We start from the raw sequence: 19,444 nt of genomic DNA on the forward strand, positions 1-19,444 counted from the left end.
ATTTGTAGGCATATCATTGGAAGATTGACCATAAGAGACTACATTTACCAGGTGGCCGCTTGGTGTACTCCGTCGCAATTATTGCGTAATCTCCAGCTGCATGTATTTTTCTGTTTGCTTCCGAGGAGAAACCCAACTGCCACAAATGATTTATCATCGAATAGATATGTGAAAAACACCTTGAGGATTGATTCTAAACAACGTTTGCCATGTTTCTGTCGATATTATGGAGTTAATTTGGAAAAAAGTTTGGCGTTGTAATGACTGAATTTTCAGGGTTTTTTCTTAGCCAAACGTGATGAACAAAACGGAGCGATTTCTCCTACACAAATAATATTTTTGGAAAAACTGAACATCTGCTATCTAACTGAGAGTCTCCTCATTGAAAACATCCGAAGTTCTTCAAAGGTAAATGATTTTATTTGAATGCTTTTCTTGTTTTTGTGAAAATGTTGCCTGCTGAATGCTAGGCTTAATGCTATGCTATGCTATCAATACTCTTACACAAATGCTTGTGTAGCTATGGTTGAAAAGCATATTTAGAAAATCTGAGATGACAGTGTTGTTAACAAAAGGCTAAGCTTGTGAGTCAATATATTTCTTTCATTTCATTTGCGATTTTCATGAATAGTTAACGTTGCGTTATGGTAATGAGCTTGAGGCTATGATTACGCTCCCGGATACGGGTTTAAAATAATGACAGCTTTGTTCTTGTTTCAACTGCAGATTGGTTGTTTGTTGTGTGGCTTTTTCAAAGGGGCAACCTGGGTTTTAAACAGAAACAAAATGGCAGCCCAGAGACCTGAGCTGTGTTGGAATACTCATACTAACTGTACTATTTGTGACGTACATTGAGTTTGTAGTTTGCTTATTGGTCATAGTATGATATAGTTGGTTTAGCCAAAAGTTCCCTGGTATGCAAGCATTTCTAAACTTTTATTCACTTTTATGGGGTACTGTGATGTCATTATGGGGTACTGTGATGTCATTATGGGGTACTGTGATGTCATTATGGGGTATTGCGATGTCATTATGGGGTATTGTGATGTCATTATGGGGTATTGTCTGAAAATTTTACTGGTTGAAGTCGTTTTTAAATATAAAGTAGTACATTTTCGACAAAAACATAAACGTTATATTAATCAGGACATTCAAATGAACCTTACAATTATAATCCAAAGTAGTGTGAAATGCACTCATAAGCAACCTGGAAATGGAGGCTATATCTGCTGTCAGCCTATGAGAAGTCCCCTGAGTTTTCCCCCACGGGGGTGAATTAGTGAATAGACACAGAGATTAATGTGAGTTTCCTTCAGTAGCATCCTGATCTTACACTGATAGTGTGTTGTCATATTCAGAATACATTGTGGAAAAACTACAATCTCTGCTCACCTTTTTGCTCCGGTCAGATATACAACATCCATAACTAGTGGTTTCTGCATTAGAAGGGAGGGGTTTCTGCATTAGAAGGGAGGGGTTTCTGCATTAGAAGGGAGGGGTTTCTGCATTAGAATGGAGGGGTTTCTGCATTAGAAGGGAGGGGTTTCTGCATTAGAATGGAGGGGTTTCTGCATTAGAATGGAGGGGTTTCTGCATTAGAAGGGAGGGGTTTCTGCATTAGAATGGAGGGGTTTCTGCATTAGAATGGAGGGGTTTCTGCATTAGAATGGAGGGGTTTCTGCATTAGAATGGAGGGGTTTCTGCATTAGAATGGAGGGGTTTCTGCATTAGAAGGGAGGGGTTTCTGCATTAGAAGGGAGGGGTTTCTGCATTAGAATGGAGGGGTTTCTGCATTAGAAGGGAGGGGTTTCTGCATTAGAAGGGAGGGGTTTCTGCATTAGAAGGGAGGGGTTTCTGCATTAGAAGGGAGGGGTTTCTGCATTAGAAGGGAGGGGTTTCTGCATCCAAATTGCATGTGCATCACCCTTGTTGCAATTTTAGTAAACACAGATAGGGGCCTATATAGAAGATCAAAAGTCATCTGGCACACTGCTTAGGATGTCAACAACTTTTACTTTTTTCTAGCCTAAAATCATTGATGTTACTACTAATGTGAAAACAAGACTAAATATGACTATTGTTGCTCACTTGACTGTCTCAAGACAATTGTCAAATAATTGTAACATTCATTACAGACGTCAATTGTTGTACAACATCATGGCTACGCTGTTGGCATCACCTTTTACAGTGGATTTCTGCTGTTGTGGGCCTTTAACCATCTGTCTGACTTGTTCACACAGTAGAGAGGCGTGACTATCGTGGATCCTCTGGGGAGCATCAACATCATGATGCTAACGAGGCAGAGAAGAGTCTCTCCAGATCACATCACCTCAAGAAACACCAGCAGAGACCCACAGGGAATAAATCTCATTGCTTCTCTGACTGTGGGGAAGAGTTACTTAAGATCAGAATCACTAAAAGTACACACTGGAGAGAAACCTTATAACTGTGATCAATGTGGGAAAATATTTACTCAGTCAAGCTGCCTGATAGTACATCTTGAGAGCACACAAGGGAGAGAAACCTTACCACTGCTCTGACTGCGGAAAGAGTTGTTAGTTCAACAGATTTAAAATCACACCAGAAAATACACACAGTAGAGAAACCTTATAACTGTACTCAATGTGGGAAGAGGTTTAATAACTCAAGCTGGCTGACAGTACATCTGAGAGCACACACAGGAGTGAAACCTTATAGCTGTGTTCAATGTGGGAAGAGTTTTGTTACATCTAGCCATCTGACTATACACCAGAGAACACACACAGGAGAGAAATCTTATAGCTGTGATCAATGTGGGAAGAGTTTTGTTCCATCTAGCCATCTGACTATACACCAGAGAACACACACAGGAGAGAAATCTTGTAGCTGTCCATATTGATACAGAAACACTAAACCATGATTTAGATTGATTAAGAACAAGTTGATTGACAAAGTCATGAAAAATGGAATAAACCACATTTTGGCTGTGATAAAAGATATGCCTCTGGGGTCAAAATGATCCATGTCAGAACTATGGTTCAATGTAAATATGTAGTGGATCTAAAGATTGTTTTAAATTGTCACTCATTAAAAACGAATCAATCAACACATGCTTCTCTTTGAACGACTTAATATGATAATCAACTTTAATGAAATAAATGAAAAATAAACGTTTGGTTCCTCAACTGTGTTTCCCCTCCAGTCAGCAGATGGCGATGTGCGTCTTTTAGGTTCAGGCGACGCTGTCAGTGTGACGTATAATCAGACCAACAATGTACATTGTTACATCATATAAAACAGAACCAGTATCAACTAGAAAACACTAAAACACACAAAATATCAATGAAGTAATAAAAAATTAACTATTTTAGTGAAATTGTTATCACTCTGAAAAAATCTATAATGATTCAGGAAAATGGAAAATGTTTTTCTTGTTGTTATTCACTAAGGTTTTAATAACATATTTAAATTCAATCAGAAACATTTGGAATTTTGGTTTAGAATTTTGGAACTTTTGTTTGTGTATTTGGCAACAAGAATTTAAAAAATCACAATCATTTCAGTGGTTTTGTTATCATTGCAATAGTAACATTGAGAAAGAGAATTTGTCTTATATATTTATTACAACAAGATCTCTCAAGTAAACCCACACCTTCCAATCTGAGTTCTGGATCAACTTTGTGATCATTACCAAAGATAAGATGAGTTTTCATTAGTGTAGTTAGACCCCTGGGAACGGCTCTGAGTTCTGGATAAACTTTGTGATCATTACCAAAGATAAGATGGGTTTTCATTAGTGTAGTTAGACCCCTGGGAACGGCTCTGAGTTCTGGATAAACTTTGTGATCATTACCAAAGATAAGATGGGTTTTCATTAGTGTAGTTAGACCCCTGGGAACGGCTCTGATCACAGAAATAAACTCTCTGAAAGGTATTGGAAACCCTTTCAATGTTATAAATTGTTCATATGTGAGAATATTGCCTCTGTTGTCAAAAATATCAAGGACAAAGTCAATATTCCTCTCATGCCAGCTGGGGTAGAACAAGGACTTATTCCTTACAGTCATGTCTGAATTATTCCACAAAAGAGCTTTATGTGGGGAAAAAATGTGCAGGAAACATATTTTCCAGGCCATTAAAGCTGGTTGGTGAAACCTAGCCAATTTAACGGGTAATCTTTCAGGAATATAATTACATTTCAGTAAAAATTGAAGACCTCCCAACTTATGAAACACATTATTTGGAATGAAATACCATATTGAATCAGTATTGATCAAACATCTCTTCAACCAGTTGATCTTGAAAGTGTTATTTATGTCACAAAGTCCAACACTTCCAGACCTCCTTCATCTCTTTTATTAGAGCACTGACTCTTTCAGTTTGTGAGATTTATTTTTCCAGATGAAGTCAAGAAAGGTCTTGTTGATCTCTTTACAAGTAGCAGGATTTACACATAAAGATAATGAGGGGTACACAAAACCAGACAGTCCCTCTGCCTTGGACAGAAGTACTCTCCCAAGTATAGAAACATCTCTTTGGAGACAATTATTACATATATTTTTGGTTTTCTTAATTTTAGGAGAGAAATTCATGTGTTGTCTGACTAAGTGGTTTTTGACAGATGTATTCCTAAATATTTAACACAGACCTTTACAGGAATATATTTCTTTATCATCAGAGTCAAATAAACATAAGATTTCTGTACTATATAAACACTGCTAATCCAACAATAGTGCTAGGTGTCTGTACTATATAAACACTGCTAATCCAACAATAGTGCTAGGTGTCTGTACTATATAAACACTGCTAATCCAACAATAGTGCTAGGTGTCTGTACTATATAAACACTGCTAATCCAACAATAGTGCTAGGTGTCTGTACTATATAAACACTGCTAATCCAACAATAGTGCTAGGTGTCTATACTATATAAACACTGCTAATCCAACAATAGTGCTAGGTGTCTATACTATATAAACACTGCTAATCCAACAATAGTGCTAGGTGTCTATACTATATAAACACTGCTAATCCAACAATAGTGTAGGTGTCTGTACTATATAAACACTGCTAATCCAACAATAGTGCTAGGTGTCTGTACTATATAAACACTGCTAATCCAACAATAGTGTAGGTGTCTGTACTATATAAACACTGCTAATCCAACAATAGTGCTAGGTGTCTGTACTATATAAACACTGCTAATCCAACAATAGTGCTAGGTGTCTGTACTGTATAAACACTGCTAATCCAACAATAGTGCTAGGTGTCTGTACTATATAAACACTGCTAATACAACAATAGCGTCTGTACCATATAAACACTGCTAATCCTACAATAGTGCTAGGTGTCTGTACTATAGAAACACTGCTAATCCAACAATAGTGTAGGTGTCTGTACTATATAAACACTGCTAATCCAACAATAGTGCTAGGTGTCTGTACTATATAAACACTGCTAATCCAACAATAGTGCTAGGTGTCTGTACTATATAAACACTGCTAATCCAACAATAGTGTTAGGTGTCTGTACTATATAAACTACAGTCCACCTGCTAATCAACCAACAGTGTTAGGTGTCTGTACTATATAAACTACAGTCCACCTGCTAATCACCGAACAGTGTTAGGTGTCTGTACTATATAAACTACAGTCCACCTGCTAATCACCGAACAGTGTTAGGTGTCTGTACTATATAAACTACAGTCCACCTGCTAATCAACCAACAGTGTTAGGTGTCTGTACTATATAAACTACAGTCCACCTGCTAATCAACCAACAGTGTTAGGTGTCTGTACTATATAAACTACAGTCCACCTGCTAATCAACCAACAGTGTTAGGTGTCTGTACTATATAAACTACAGTCCACCTGCTAATCAACCAACAGTGTTAGGTGTCTGTACTATATAAACTACAGTCCACCTGCTAATCAACCAACAGTGTTAGGTGTCTGTACTATATAAACTACAGTCCACCTGCTAATCAACCAACAGTGTTAGGTGTCTGTACTATATAAACTACAGTCCACCTGCTAATCAACCAACAGTGTTAGGTGTCTGTACTATATAAACTACAGTCCACCTGCTAATCAACCAACAGTGTTAGGTGTCTGTACTATATAAACTACAGTCCACCTGCTAATCAACCAACAGTGTTAGGTGTCTGTACTATATAAACTACAGTCCACCTGCTAATCAACCAACAGTGTTAGGTGTCTGTACTATATAAACTACAGTCCACCTGCTAATCAACCAACAGTGTTAGGTGTCTGTACTATATAAACTACAGTCCACCTGCTAATCAACCAACAGTGTTAGGTGTCTGTACTATAAAAACTACAGTCCACCTGCTAATCAACCAACAGTGTTAGGTGTCTGTACTATATAAACTACAGTCCACCTGCTAATCAACCAACAGTGTTAGGTGTCTGTATATATATATATATTCAATACAATACCTACTATTATCCTACTGAACAGTACAGCTTGGGTTGGTCTACTATTATCCTACTGAACAGTACAGGTTGGGTTGGTCTACTATTATCCTACTGAGCAGTACAGCTTGGGTTGGTCTACTATTATCCTACTGAACAGTACAGGTTGGGTTGGTCTACTATTATCCTACTGAACAGTACAGCTTGGGTTGGTCTACTATTATCCTACTGAACAGTATAGCTTGGGTTGGTCTACTATTATCCTACTGAACAGTACAGCTTGGGTTGGTCTACTATTATCCTACTGAACAGTACAGCTTGGGTTGGTCTACTATTATCCTACTGAACAGTACAGCTTGGGTTGGTCTACTATTATCCTACTGAGCAGTACAGCTTGGGTTGGTCTACTATTATCCTACTGAACAGAACAGCTTGGGTTGGTCTACTATTATCCTACTGAACAGTACAGCTTGGGTTGGTCTACTATTATCCTACTGAACAGTACAGCTTGGGTTGGTCTGCTATTATCCAACTGAACAGAACAGCTTGGGTTGGTCTACTATTATCCTACTGAACAGTACAGCTTGGGTTGGTCTACTATTATCCTACTGAACAGTACAGCTTGGGTTGGTCTACTATTATCCTACTGAGCAGTACAGCTTGGGTTGGTCTACTATTATCCTACTGAACAGAACAGCTTGGGTTGGTCTACTATTATCCTACTGAACAGTACAGCTTGGGTTGGTCTACTATTATCCTACTGAACAGTACAGCTTGGGTTGGTCTGCTATTATCCAACTGAACAGAACAGCTTGGGTTGGTCTACTATTATCCTACTGAACAGTACAGCTTGGGTTGGTCTACTATTATCCTACTGAACAGTACAGCTTGGGTTGGTCTGACTGTGAAATACCAATATGGGATGTATAATTTTAGGTCATTCAGAGTGTATCACTGTTTCCCATATAATTTTTCACACAGGGTGTCTTTCCTTCTCTGGGCCGTTTGGAAAATGTTTTACTAAATTAGAGTTCTGAATACCAACTTCTCCAGGCACCACTACACCACTGACCTACGCAACAGCTTTCAACATACCAGTATTTAGTTTGGAAACATTGAAATCTTTCAACATACCAGTATTTAGTTTGGAAACATTGAAATCTTTCAACATACCAGTATTTAGTTTGGAAACATTGAAATCTTTCAACATACCAGTATTTAGTTTGGAAACATTGAAATCTTTCAACATACCAGTATTTAGTTTGGAAACATTGAAATCTTTCAACATACCAGTATTTAGTTTGGAAACATTGAAATCTTTCAACATACCAGTATTTAGTTTGGAAACATTGAAATCTTTCAACATACCAGTATTTAGTTTGGAAACATTGAAATCTTTCAACATACCAGTATTTAGTTTGGAAACATTGAAATCTTTCAACATACCAGTATTTAGTTTGGAAACATTGAAATCTTTCAACATACCAGTATTTAGTTTGGAAACATTGAAATCTTTCAACATACCAGTATTTAGTTTGGAAACATTGAAATCTTTCAACATACCAGTATTTAGTTTGGAAACATTGAAATCTTTCAACATACCAGTATTTAGTTTGGAAACATTGAAATCTTTCAACATACCAGTATTTAGTTTGGAAACTTTAAAAACAAATGCTGGTATAAATAATACAATATTAAAATATGTCAAATTATCCATTTATTTGTTTCAAAAGTGGTGCAATGCTGTGAAAAACAGTTGTATTGAACTACAGTGCAATAATAATAGATATTCTCAAAATTGTGCTCGTCTTTGCAGGGGGACTCTTATTTAGAAGAAAATAATCTACTGTTGTGCTGCCAGCATATTATCCTGCTGCCAGCAGAACAGTAATATAAGAGTTCAACCTCAAATAGTTGTACGTGTGCAGCGAGGTACAACTGCAGAGATCTCTATAGTGAGGTAGATCACTAAGAGGTTCTGTCCATCAGGGGGCGACAAACGCCAGTTCATATTCCAGAATAGAGCACCACAGAATTAATAGGCTCCCTTTTGACAAGGGTCAAAGGTTGGCGCAGAGGCATAGCAGTGCTAGCTGTGCCACCAGAGATTCTGGATTATTATATATATATATATATTCCAGAGTAGAGCAGAATTATAGGCTCCCTTTGCCAAGTGGTCAGTTTGGAAATCCTCCGGCCTGGGCCAGGGGTGCGTCCCAAAAGTATTTACTGCTTCCTGAAGTGTGCACTCGTTCACTACTCCCCATAAAGTGTAAAAACATTGGATTGGTGAAGGTGAAGGTTATAGCATGAGTTTCCATACTAATCAATTCCTGTCAAATCCTGTCAATTCCTGTCAATTCCTGTCAAATCCTGTCAAATCCTGTCAATTCCTGTCAAATCCTGTCAATTCCTGTCAAATCCTGTCAATTCCTGTCAAATCCTGTCAATTCCTGTCAAATCCTGTCAAATCCTGTCAATTCCTGTCAAATCCTGTCCATGAAGGGAGGTGAACAAGCACACACTTTGGGAGGAAGGAGAGATTATTGGGGCAGAGACCAGGTATGTAGATGTTTCCCCAGCCAGGTACAACTACAACACATACCAGTCAATCAATATATCATCACTTTGGGAGGAAGGAGAGATTATTGGGGCAGAGACCAGGTATGTAGATGTTTCCCCAGCCAGGTACCACTACAACACATACCAGTCAATCAATATATCATCACTTTGGGAGGAAAGAGAGATTATTGGGGCAGAGACCAGGTATGTAGATGTTTCCCCAGCCAGGTACCACTACAACACATACCAGTCAATCAATATATCATCACTTTGGGAGGAAGGAGAGATTATTGGGGCAGAGACCAGGTATGTAGATGTTTCCCCAGCCAGGTACCACTACAACACATACCAGTCAGTCAATATATCATCAAATATTTGGTGGTGGTCTGGAACAATATCCTGCAAAACCTGTATCTCTCCAGGGTTGGTGGGTGACTGTATCTCTCCAGGGTTGGTGGGTGACTGTATCTCTCCAGGGTTGGTGGGTGACTGTATCTCTCCAGGGTTGGTGGGTGACTGTATCTCTCCAGGGTTGGTGGGTGACTGCTGGACCCTGACCAGACATGGAGTAGTTGGCTCTGCATTTACACTCACAGCACACCCACCTATCACCATCAATCACCACACACACACACACACACACACACACACACACACACACACACACACACACACACATCATAGTCTATGGAGGATAAATAACTACACACCAGGACAACAATACATCAGTCTATGTGGATGATAAATAACTACACACCAGGACAACAATACATCATAGTCTATGGAGGATAAATACCTACACACCAGGACAACAATACATCATAGTCTATGGAGGATAAATAACTACACACCAGGACAACAATACATCATAGTCTATGGAGGATAAATAACTACACACCAGGACAACAATACATCATAGTCTATGTGGAGGATAAATAACTACACACCAGGACAACAATACATCATAGTCTATGGAGGATAAATAACTACACACCAGGACAACAATACATCATAGTCTATGGAGGATAAATAACTACACACCAGGACAACAATACATCATAGTCTATGTGGAGGATAAATAACTACACACCAGGACAACAATATATCATAGTCTATGGAGGATAAATAACTACACACCAGGACAACAATACATCATAGTCTATGGAGGATAAATAACTACACACCAGGACAACAATACATCATAGTCTATGGAGGATAAATAACTACATTGATGTCTTCTCTTCTCTCTTTCTGTTTGTATGTAGTTTCTCTGTTTGAATTAGCAGGTGTTATTATTAGCCCCTCATCTGTGTGTGAGAGACAATAAGACAGACAGAAAGAGAGAGACAGAAATACAGACAATAATAGAGACACAGAGAGAGAGAGAGACACAGACAGAGAGAGACATACAAAGAGTCCCCTAAACAAGCTGGAGCTGGTGCTCTGTTCACAAACAGACCCCACAGAGCCCCAGGACAGCAAACATATTAGACCCAACCAATCATGAGAAAAAAAGATAATTACTTGACACATTGGAAATAATTATAAAAAAAAGAGCAAACTAGAATGACTAGAATTTAGCCCTAAACAGAGAGAACACAGTGGCAGAATACCTGACCACTATGACTGACCCACACTATGGAAAGCTTTGACTATGAACAGACTCAGTGAGCATAGCCTTGCTATTGAGAAAGGCCACCGTAGGCAGACCTCAAATCAAAATTGTATTAGTTACGAGCCCCTAACCAGAAACAGTTAAAATAATATGGATAAGAATAAGAAATGAAAGTAACAAGTAATTAAAGAGTAAAACGTAATTAAAGAGCAACAGTAATATAACAATAGCAGGACTATATACAGGTCAGTACCTGGCTCTCCAGAGAAGACAGGCTATGTGCACACAGCCCACAAAATGAGGTGGAAACTGAGATGCACTTCCTAACCTCCTGCCAAATGTATGACCAGTTAATTCATACTGTATGTTGTAGTCTGTCCAAGAGGGGAATCACACAGACTGATCTCAGTTAATTCATACTGTATGTTGTAGTCTGTCCAAGAGGGGAATCACACAGACTGATCTCAGTTAATTCATACTGTATGTTGTAGTCTGTCCAAGAGGGGAATCACACAGACTGATCTCAGTTAATTCATACTGAATGTTGTAGTCTGTCCAAGAGGGGAATCACACAGACTGATCTCAGTTAATTCATACTGTATGTTGTAGTCTGTCTAATAATTAAATCACACAAGACTGACAGCCTGTAATTTTATTAAAAGCATTCAGTTGATTACATGGCAGTTTAGAGAGCAACATCACAACAATAATCTACTTCATAATCAATATCATAACATTTATAATCAATAACATCATGAGGTAAACAACAACAAACCCCTTTATTAAAAAATGTTTCAACATACAAAGAATGAACAGATGATTATAATAATACCTGGACTAATAATGGAAACACTTCAAGATAAAGAATCTAAGAGACACTAAATAAGATGAAGAATCTAAGAGACACTAAATAAGATAAAGAATCTAAGAGACACTAAATAAGATAAAGGATCTAAGAGACACTAAATAAGATAAAGAATCTAAGAGACTCTAAATAAGATAAAGACAAAATCAATATATTCTGGAACAAAAAACAGACGTAATTGAGCTACTCTCTTAAAATAATAAAAACCCCATGTTACCCAAAACCCCATGTTACCAAAACCCCATGTTACCAAAACCCCATGTTACCCAAACCCCATGTTACCAAAACCCCATGTTACCCAAACCCCATGTTACCCAAAACCCCATGTTACCAAAACCCCATGTTACCCAAACCCCATGTTACCCAAAACCCCATGTTACCCAAACCCCATGTTACCCAAACCCCATGTTACCCAAAACCCCATGTTACCCAAAACCCCATGTTACCAAAACCCCATGTTACCCAAACCCCATGTTACCAAAACCCCATGTTACCCAAACCCCCATGTTACCCAAAACCCCATGTTACCAAAACCCCATGTTACCCAAACCCCATGTTACCCAAAACCCCATGTTACCCAAACCCCATGTTACCCAAACCCCATGTTACCCAAACCCCATGTTACCCAAACCCCATGTTACCCAAACCCCATGTTACCCAAAACCCCATGTTACCCAAACCCCATGTTACCCAAAACCCCATGTTACCCAAAAACCCATGTTACCCAACACCCCATGTTACCAAAACCCCATGTTACCCAAACCCCATGTTACCCAACACCCCATGTTACCCAAAACCCCATGTTACCCAAACCCCATGTTACCCAAAACCCCATGTTACCCAAACCCCATGTTACCCAAAACCCCATGTTACCCAAACCCCATGTTACCCAAACCCCATGTTACCCAAAACCCCATGTTACCCAAAAACCCCATGTTACCCAACACCCCATGTTACCAAAACCCCATGTTACCCAAAAACCCCATGTTACCCAACACCCCATGTTACCCAAAACCCCATGTTACCCAAACCCCATGTTACCCAAAACCCCATGTTACCCAAACCCCATGTTACCCAAACCCCATGTTACCCAAACCCCATGTTACCCAAAACCCATGTTTCCCTGGTCGTAAAAACCAAACTAAATGAATAATGGTGGTTGCAGTAACTCCTTTTAGATTTCTTCCAAGGTTCTAGAAAGATAAAATAATTCTGAACTTGTTATTACAATTAAAACCACTTCAGGTTTGTCACCACATTTTAAACACCAGTCCACTGCTGACTATCAATTTAAAACACAAAACTGACCTAAGATCAGCATGTAGGGTCAGCTTCATTCTACTCCTACTCCGTCCCCTGGGCTGCTCTCTCCTCTCCCGGTCCAGCTTCAGCTCTGGAGCTCAGAGAGACCATCTCCATGGCATTGACATAAAGATCCATGCTGCTCACCCTGTTCACTCTCTTCTGCCTCCTGGTGGGCTAGGGAGACACAGCACCAACAGTCAGACATTTACTCTCTAGTGTCTCCATTCTCTCCTTCCCTCTCCCTCTCCCTCTAGTTTAAATTACTTGTAACGTCTGAGTAAATGTCTTTACCTTGTAGTACAGGTAGGAGGTGGTGATTGTTGTCAGTAGGATCAGCAGCACTACAACGTGTCTGATGATGAAGGCTGGCAGAGGAGAGGCTGCAAACAGAAACACCTTTGATGAGGGGACTGATCATCATCACATAGATCTGTGGGAAATCTGTCAATGACAAAGTTATAAGTCTGGTTATTGTTCAGTTACCTGTGATGGTGAGGGAGAGGAGCTCACTCTCAGAGGAGAAGTTATGAGAGAAAACATAATTGTCATAAACACATCTGTAGTTCCCTTGGTGGGAGTCATCTGCAGCAGGGAAGAGGAAGGCAGCAGAGTGATTGACAGCTGGCTGGGTCTGGGTTCTGTTGGAGCCAGTGAACTTGAGGAGGAAGGAGCCTCCTGGGTACTGTGGCTGAGTGGAGCAGGTGATGGTGAAGTTGTAGCCCCTGAACATCTCAGGCCCCTGGTGGCCCCTGAAGACCCCTCCCATTGGGTCAGTCAGGAAGATATCAGGCTGGACCAGGAGATCTGTAACAATAAAAGAGAACAAGACAAACCTCTTCAACTAGTTTCCTATAGATATGACAATAACATCAGCATGTAACAGTGCCAGCCACCCTTCCTCACAGGGCAACATGAGTAGTGGGTCTACAGTCACTGAGACAACATATGTTGATATCAGGCTGAAGCAGGACATCTGGAACAAGAGGAGAGAAAAAGAAAACGTAGCTCCTCAACTACTTTCCTCATTTAGATGTGACAATAACATGACATGTGACAGTGGTAGTGAGTAGAGACGTTCACTGAGATAACACTCAAATACAAAAGCATTCTGGGATATTTAAGTTGTATTTGATTCCTACTTGACTGAGTGATCTATTTAGTAAAGCAGACTGACAAGTTAAACAGTCATCATGAGAGGTGCAGAGGAAGTTGTATGAATGAAGGAAATCAGTTGAATGTAATTATAATATGTTGTTATTACCTGAGCAGATCACTGTGAGTCCAGGAAGGAGATCATACGTTCTTCTACACTCCCTCAGTGAAGACTCAGGCCCATAACATGAAGCTCCATTCCCTCTAGTGGTGTTTCCAGGTGGTACTGAAACAGTGGAGCCACAACCCAGCTGTCTACACACTACTGCAGCTACATCCCCCTGGTTCCAGTCAGCAGTTCCCACAGTCCTCCACTCTCCCTGGTCGTACCACTCCACTCCACCAGCACAGCGACTGCCTCCTCCCACCAGCCTCACATCATCAGGCTCTGAGAAAAGAAAAGAGAGAGACAGTAATCTTACTATTTTCTCACTAAAACACACCTATATTCTCTCTCATATTCTTCACTCCAGGTGAGAAACAATGTTGATTGAGTGACAAACTGTTTCTTACCTGAGCAGGTGAGTCCAACAGCATTACCAGGTAGGCAGGTGTTGTTCTCTCTGTCTGAGATGTCACAGTCCAGGAGAAGGGACTCTTTGCCTTTACACTGGAACTCTTTATCCCAGGTCTGACCCTCACCTTCTCCATAGAGCCCCCCCTGTAGAGCTGCAGGAGCCCCACAGCCAACATCCCTACAGACTACCTCTGCATCCTGCTGGTCAAAGTCAGCTTCACACACTGAGGCCCAGGACTGATTGGACTTCACCTCCACTCTCCCAGAGCAGAGACCAGCTCCATCCACAAGCCGCACAGACTCTGGAGAAAAATAGTTGGTTGAACATTCAATCAGTTTTGTTGATGACACTGTCAAGGACTAAACACAAATATGTTGGATAAAAGATAGTAGTTTGCTATGTTTGATACTGTAAGAGGTAGAAATGGGTTCTTAGTCACTCAGGATCGGGTTGGGAATAATGCAGGCAGGAGACAGGAATAAGTTCACTTCACTTTATAGAAAATAAACAGCTGGACATCCATCAGGCAGCTTCATTTCAGTAACATCTGATCTACAAGGTCTGATGCTGTATGTCAGGGTCAGGATGGGCCAAGAGTAGAACAGGTTACTGGTTATGATGACATCACTGGTGAGAACTCAGTGATAAAAATATATTTGATCTTTCCCATCTCTCCCTCTTCCTCTCCTCCTCCCTCATTCTCTCTTTGTGACAGTGGTAGTGAGTAGAGACGTTCACTGAGATAACACTCAAATACAAAGCATTCTGGGATATTTAAGTTGTATTTGATTCCTACTTGACTGAGTGATCTATTTAGTAAAGCAGACTGACAAGTTAAACAGTCATCATGAGAGGTGCAGAGGAAGTTGTATGAATGAAGGAAATCAGTTGAATATAATGATAATATGTTGATATTTCCTGATCAGATCACTGTGAGTCCAGGAAGGAGATATAATACATGGACTAAAGTATGTGGAACTCAGCAGTGAGTTTTACAACAGAGGATTATTTTTACGCTCTACGTGGTTCAGCTCTCGGCGGTCCTTTCTGTGAGCTCGTGTTGTCTACCACTTCACGGCTGAGCCGTTGTTGCTCCGAGATGTTCCACATTGAAATTCACTGACATCTTCAGTAAGAACATTTTACTGCTGATGTTTGTCTATGGAGATTGCATGGCCATGTGCTCAATTTGATACACCTGTCAGGTGTGGCTGAACTAGCCGAACCAACTAATGTCCACATACTATTGGCCATATAGTGTATCTTGTAATTACCTGAGCAGATCACTGTGAGTCCAGGACGGAGATAATAACTTCTGGAACACTCCCTCAGTGAAGACTCAGACCCAGAACAGGAAACTCCAAACCCTCTAGTGGTGTTTCCAGGAAGTACTGAAACAGTGGAGCCACAACCCAGCTGTCTACACACTACTACAGCTATAGACATCACGTCAGAGAGAGTTCCCACAGTCCTCCACTCTCCCTGGTCGTACCACTCCACTCCACCAGCACAGCGACTGCCTCCTCCCACCAGCCTCACATCATCAGGCTCTGAGAAAAGAAAAGAGAGAGACAGTAATCTTTCTATTTTCTCACTAAAACACACCTATATTGTCTCTCATATTCTTCACTCCAGGTGAGAAACAATGTTGATTGAGTGACAAACTGTTTCTTACCTGAGCAGGTGAGTCCAACAGCATTACCAGGTAGGCAGGTGTTGTGTTTTCTGTCTGAGGTGTCACAGTCCAGGAGAAGGGACTCATTGCCTTTACACTGGAACTCTTTATCCCAGGTCTGACCCTCACCTTCTCCATAGAGCCCCCCCTGTAGAGCTGCAGGAGCCCCACAACCAACATCCCTACAGACTACCTCTGCATCCTGCCGGTCAAAGTCAGCTTCACACACTGAGGCCCAGGACTGATAGGACTTGACCTCCACTCTCCCAGAGCAGAGACCATCTCCATCCACAAGCCGCACAGACTCTGGAGAAAAAGAGTTGGTTGAACATTCAATCAGTTTTGTTGATGACACTGTCAAGGACTAAACCCAAATATGTTGGATAAAAGATAGTAGTTTGCTATGTTTGATACTGTAAGAGGTAGAAATGGGTTCTTAGTCACTCAGGATCGGGTTGGGAATAATGCAGGCAGGAGACAGGAATAAGTTCACTTCACTTTATAGAAAATAAACAGCTGGACATCCATCAGGCAGCTTCACTTCAGTAACATCTGATCTACAAGGTCTGATACTGTATGTCAGGGTCAGGATGGGCCAAGAGTGGAAAAGGTTACTGGTTATGATGACATCACTGGTGAGAACTCAGTGATAAAAATATATTTGATCTTTCCTATCTCTCCCTCTTCCTCTCCTCCTCCCTCATTCTCTCTTTGTGACAGTGGTAGTGAGTAGAGACGTTCACTGAGGTAACACTCAAATACAAAGCATTCTGGGATATTTAAGTTGTATTTGATTCCTACTTGACTGATTGATCTATTTAGTAAAGCAGACTGACAAGCTAAACAGTCATCATGAGAGGTGCAGAGGAAGTTGTATGAATGAAGGAAATCAGTTGAATATAATTATAATATGTTGATATTTCCTGAGCAGATCACTGTGAGTCCAGGAAGGAGATATAATACATGGACTAAAGTATGTGGAACTCAGCAGTGAGTTTTACAACAGAGGATTATTTTACGCTCTACGTGGTTCAACACTCGGCGGTCCTTTCTGTGAGCTTGTGTTGTCTACCACTTCACGGCTGAGCCGTTGTTGCTCCGAGATGTTCCACATTGAAATTCACTGACATCTTCAGTAAGAACATTTTACTGCTGATGTTTGTCTATGGAGATTGCATGGCCATGTGCTCAATTTGATACACCTGTCAGGTGTGGCTGAACTAGCCGAACCAACTAATGTCCACATACTATTGGCCATATAGAGTATCTTGTAATTACCTGAGCAGATCACTGTGAGTCCAGGACGGAGATCATTCATTCTTATACACTCCCTCAGTGAAGATTCAGACCCAGAACAGGAAACTCTAAACCCTCTAGGGGTGTTTCCAGGAAGTACTGAAACAGTGGAGCCACAACCCAGCTGTCTACACACTACTACAGCTATAGACATCACGTCAGAGAGAGTTCCCACAGTCCTCCACTCTCCCTGGTCGTACCACTCCACTCCACCAGCACAGCGACTGCCTCCTCCCACCAGCCTCACATCATCAGGCTCTGAGAAAAGAAAAGAGAGAGACAGTAATCTTACTATTTTCTCACTAAAACACACCTATATTGTCTCTCATATTCTTCACTCCAGTAGAGAAACAATGTTGATTGAGTAACAAACTGTTTCTTACCTGAGCAGGTGAGTCCAACAGCATTACCAGGTAGGCAGGTGTTGTTCTCTCTGTCTGAGGTGTCACAGTCCAGGAGAAGGGACTCTTTGCCTTTACACTGGAACTCTTTATCCCAGGTCTGACCCTCACCTTCTCCATAGAGCCCCCCCTGTAAAGCTGCAGGAGCCCCACAGCCAAGCTCCCCACAGACTACCTCTGCATCCTGCCAGTCAAAGTCAGCTTCACACACTGAGGCCCAGGACTGATTGGACTTCACCTCCACTCTCCCAGAGCAGAGACCAGCTCCATCCACAAGCCGCACAGACTCTGGAGAAAAAGAGTTGGTTGAACATTCAATCAGTTTTGTTGATGACACTGTCAAGGACTCAACACAAATATCTGCCCATGAACATCTCCCATAAACCAATATGACAAACACAAATATAATGTTTAAATACATCTGACATCTCTCCCTCTATTTAAATGAAATAAAAACACATAAAACATGATACATGGTAATATTGTATAATGTATAAATAAATCTCTCAATATGACCAGTCTCTTACCTGAACAGGTCACATGATGATAATATTCACCATCACAGACACCAGGTTCTCCTATGATGCCACACTGTCTAATAGAAGACTCATCTCCTCTACAACTAAATAGTCTGACTCCTCCTCTTCCATATTCAACCAGAGGTCCTCTAGATACAGATACAGGATTCCCACAGTCCATCTCTCTACACAAAACCTTAACCTCTCTCATCATTGTCCACCACCCAGAACATAGACCCAACCACTCTCCTTCATAGAAGACTTCCACTGTCCCAGAACAGGAAGTGGTCCCATCCACCAGTCTGACTGAGAGTTCAGCTGTAAACAGCAGAGAGGAAAACACAGTGGTGAGGACAGATGATGACAGTGATTCTGTTATTCTAACAGCAGTGATGCTTTGTGGTTGACAAGTATTAGTAGTTCCATAAAACACTACTTGTTATTGGGGTTTAGAATGGTTTGTATGGACACATGAATTTCTCCATGTGGGATAATAAAGTTGACTAATATTGAACTGCTATAATCACTGTAGATTTATACTCTACCTACCTGGTGGACTGAAGCTTTGAGCCTGGAGATCTGAGGAGAAAGAGAGAGAGAGGAGAAAGAGAGAGAGAGAGACAGAGAGAAACAAAGGAGAAAGGGAGGAGTCAGAGGAAGAGATAGACAGAGGTTAAATGAACATCAACATGACCTTTCATGATGTGATGGGGAAGACAGGCTTATCGTTGGTATGGTGCAACAACACCCATGTGTACATACACTATATATACAACAGTATGTGGACACCCCTTCAAATTAGTGGACTCTATTTCAGCCACACCCCTTCCTGACAGATGTACAAAATCAAACACTCAGCCATGGCAATCTCCATAGACAAACATTGGCAGTAGAAAGGCCTTAATAATGAGCTCTGTGACTTTCCCATCCCTTCTCTCCCCTCTCTTCTCCTCTTCTTCCCCTCTCATCTCCTCTTCTCTTCTCCCTCTCCTCATCTCCTCCCCTCAGCCTCTCCCTTCTCTTCTCCCTCCTCTCCTCCCTCCTCTCCTCTTCTCTTCTCTTCTCTTCTCCCCCTCTTCTCCCCTCCTCTCCTCTCCTCTCCTCTCCTCCCCCCTCCCTCTCCTCT

The 19,444-nt window shown here is 40.9% G+C and overlaps 3 long non-coding RNA genes across 3 annotated transcripts; all 3 read right to left on the reverse strand.

Annotated features, from left to right (window-relative positions):
- Positions 1-12,882: 12,882 nt before the first annotated feature.
- Positions 12,883-13,294, reverse strand: LOC116365177 (uncharacterized). Its single transcript, XR_004208075.1, has 3 exons — positions 13,242-13,294; positions 13,050-13,138; positions 12,883-12,932 (listed from the first exon to the last, which is right to left on the reverse strand). It is a non-coding gene; the product is annotated as an uncharacterized LOC116365177 (long non-coding RNA).
- Positions 13,295-14,680: 1,386 nt separating this feature from the next.
- Positions 14,681-16,123, reverse strand: LOC116365180 (uncharacterized). Its single transcript, XR_004208077.1, has 3 exons — positions 16,104-16,123; positions 15,703-15,978; positions 14,681-14,729 (listed from the first exon to the last, which is right to left on the reverse strand). It is a non-coding gene; the product is annotated as an uncharacterized LOC116365180 (long non-coding RNA).
- A 1,915-nt stretch (positions 16,124-18,038) lies between these two features.
- Positions 18,039-18,898, reverse strand: LOC116365178 (uncharacterized). Its single transcript, XR_004208076.1, has 3 exons — positions 18,868-18,898; positions 18,328-18,636; positions 18,039-18,088 (listed from the first exon to the last, which is right to left on the reverse strand). It is a non-coding gene; the product is annotated as an uncharacterized LOC116365178 (long non-coding RNA).
- Between the last annotated feature and the right edge of the window lie 546 nt (positions 18,899-19,444).

The sequence above is a fragment of the Oncorhynchus kisutch genome, unplaced genomic scaffold (assembly GCF_002021735.2).
Source record: "Oncorhynchus kisutch isolate 150728-3 unplaced genomic scaffold, Okis_V2 scaffold1182, whole genome shotgun sequence".
NCBI classification, from domain to species: domain Eukaryota; kingdom Metazoa; phylum Chordata; class Actinopteri; order Salmoniformes; family Salmonidae; genus Oncorhynchus; species Oncorhynchus kisutch.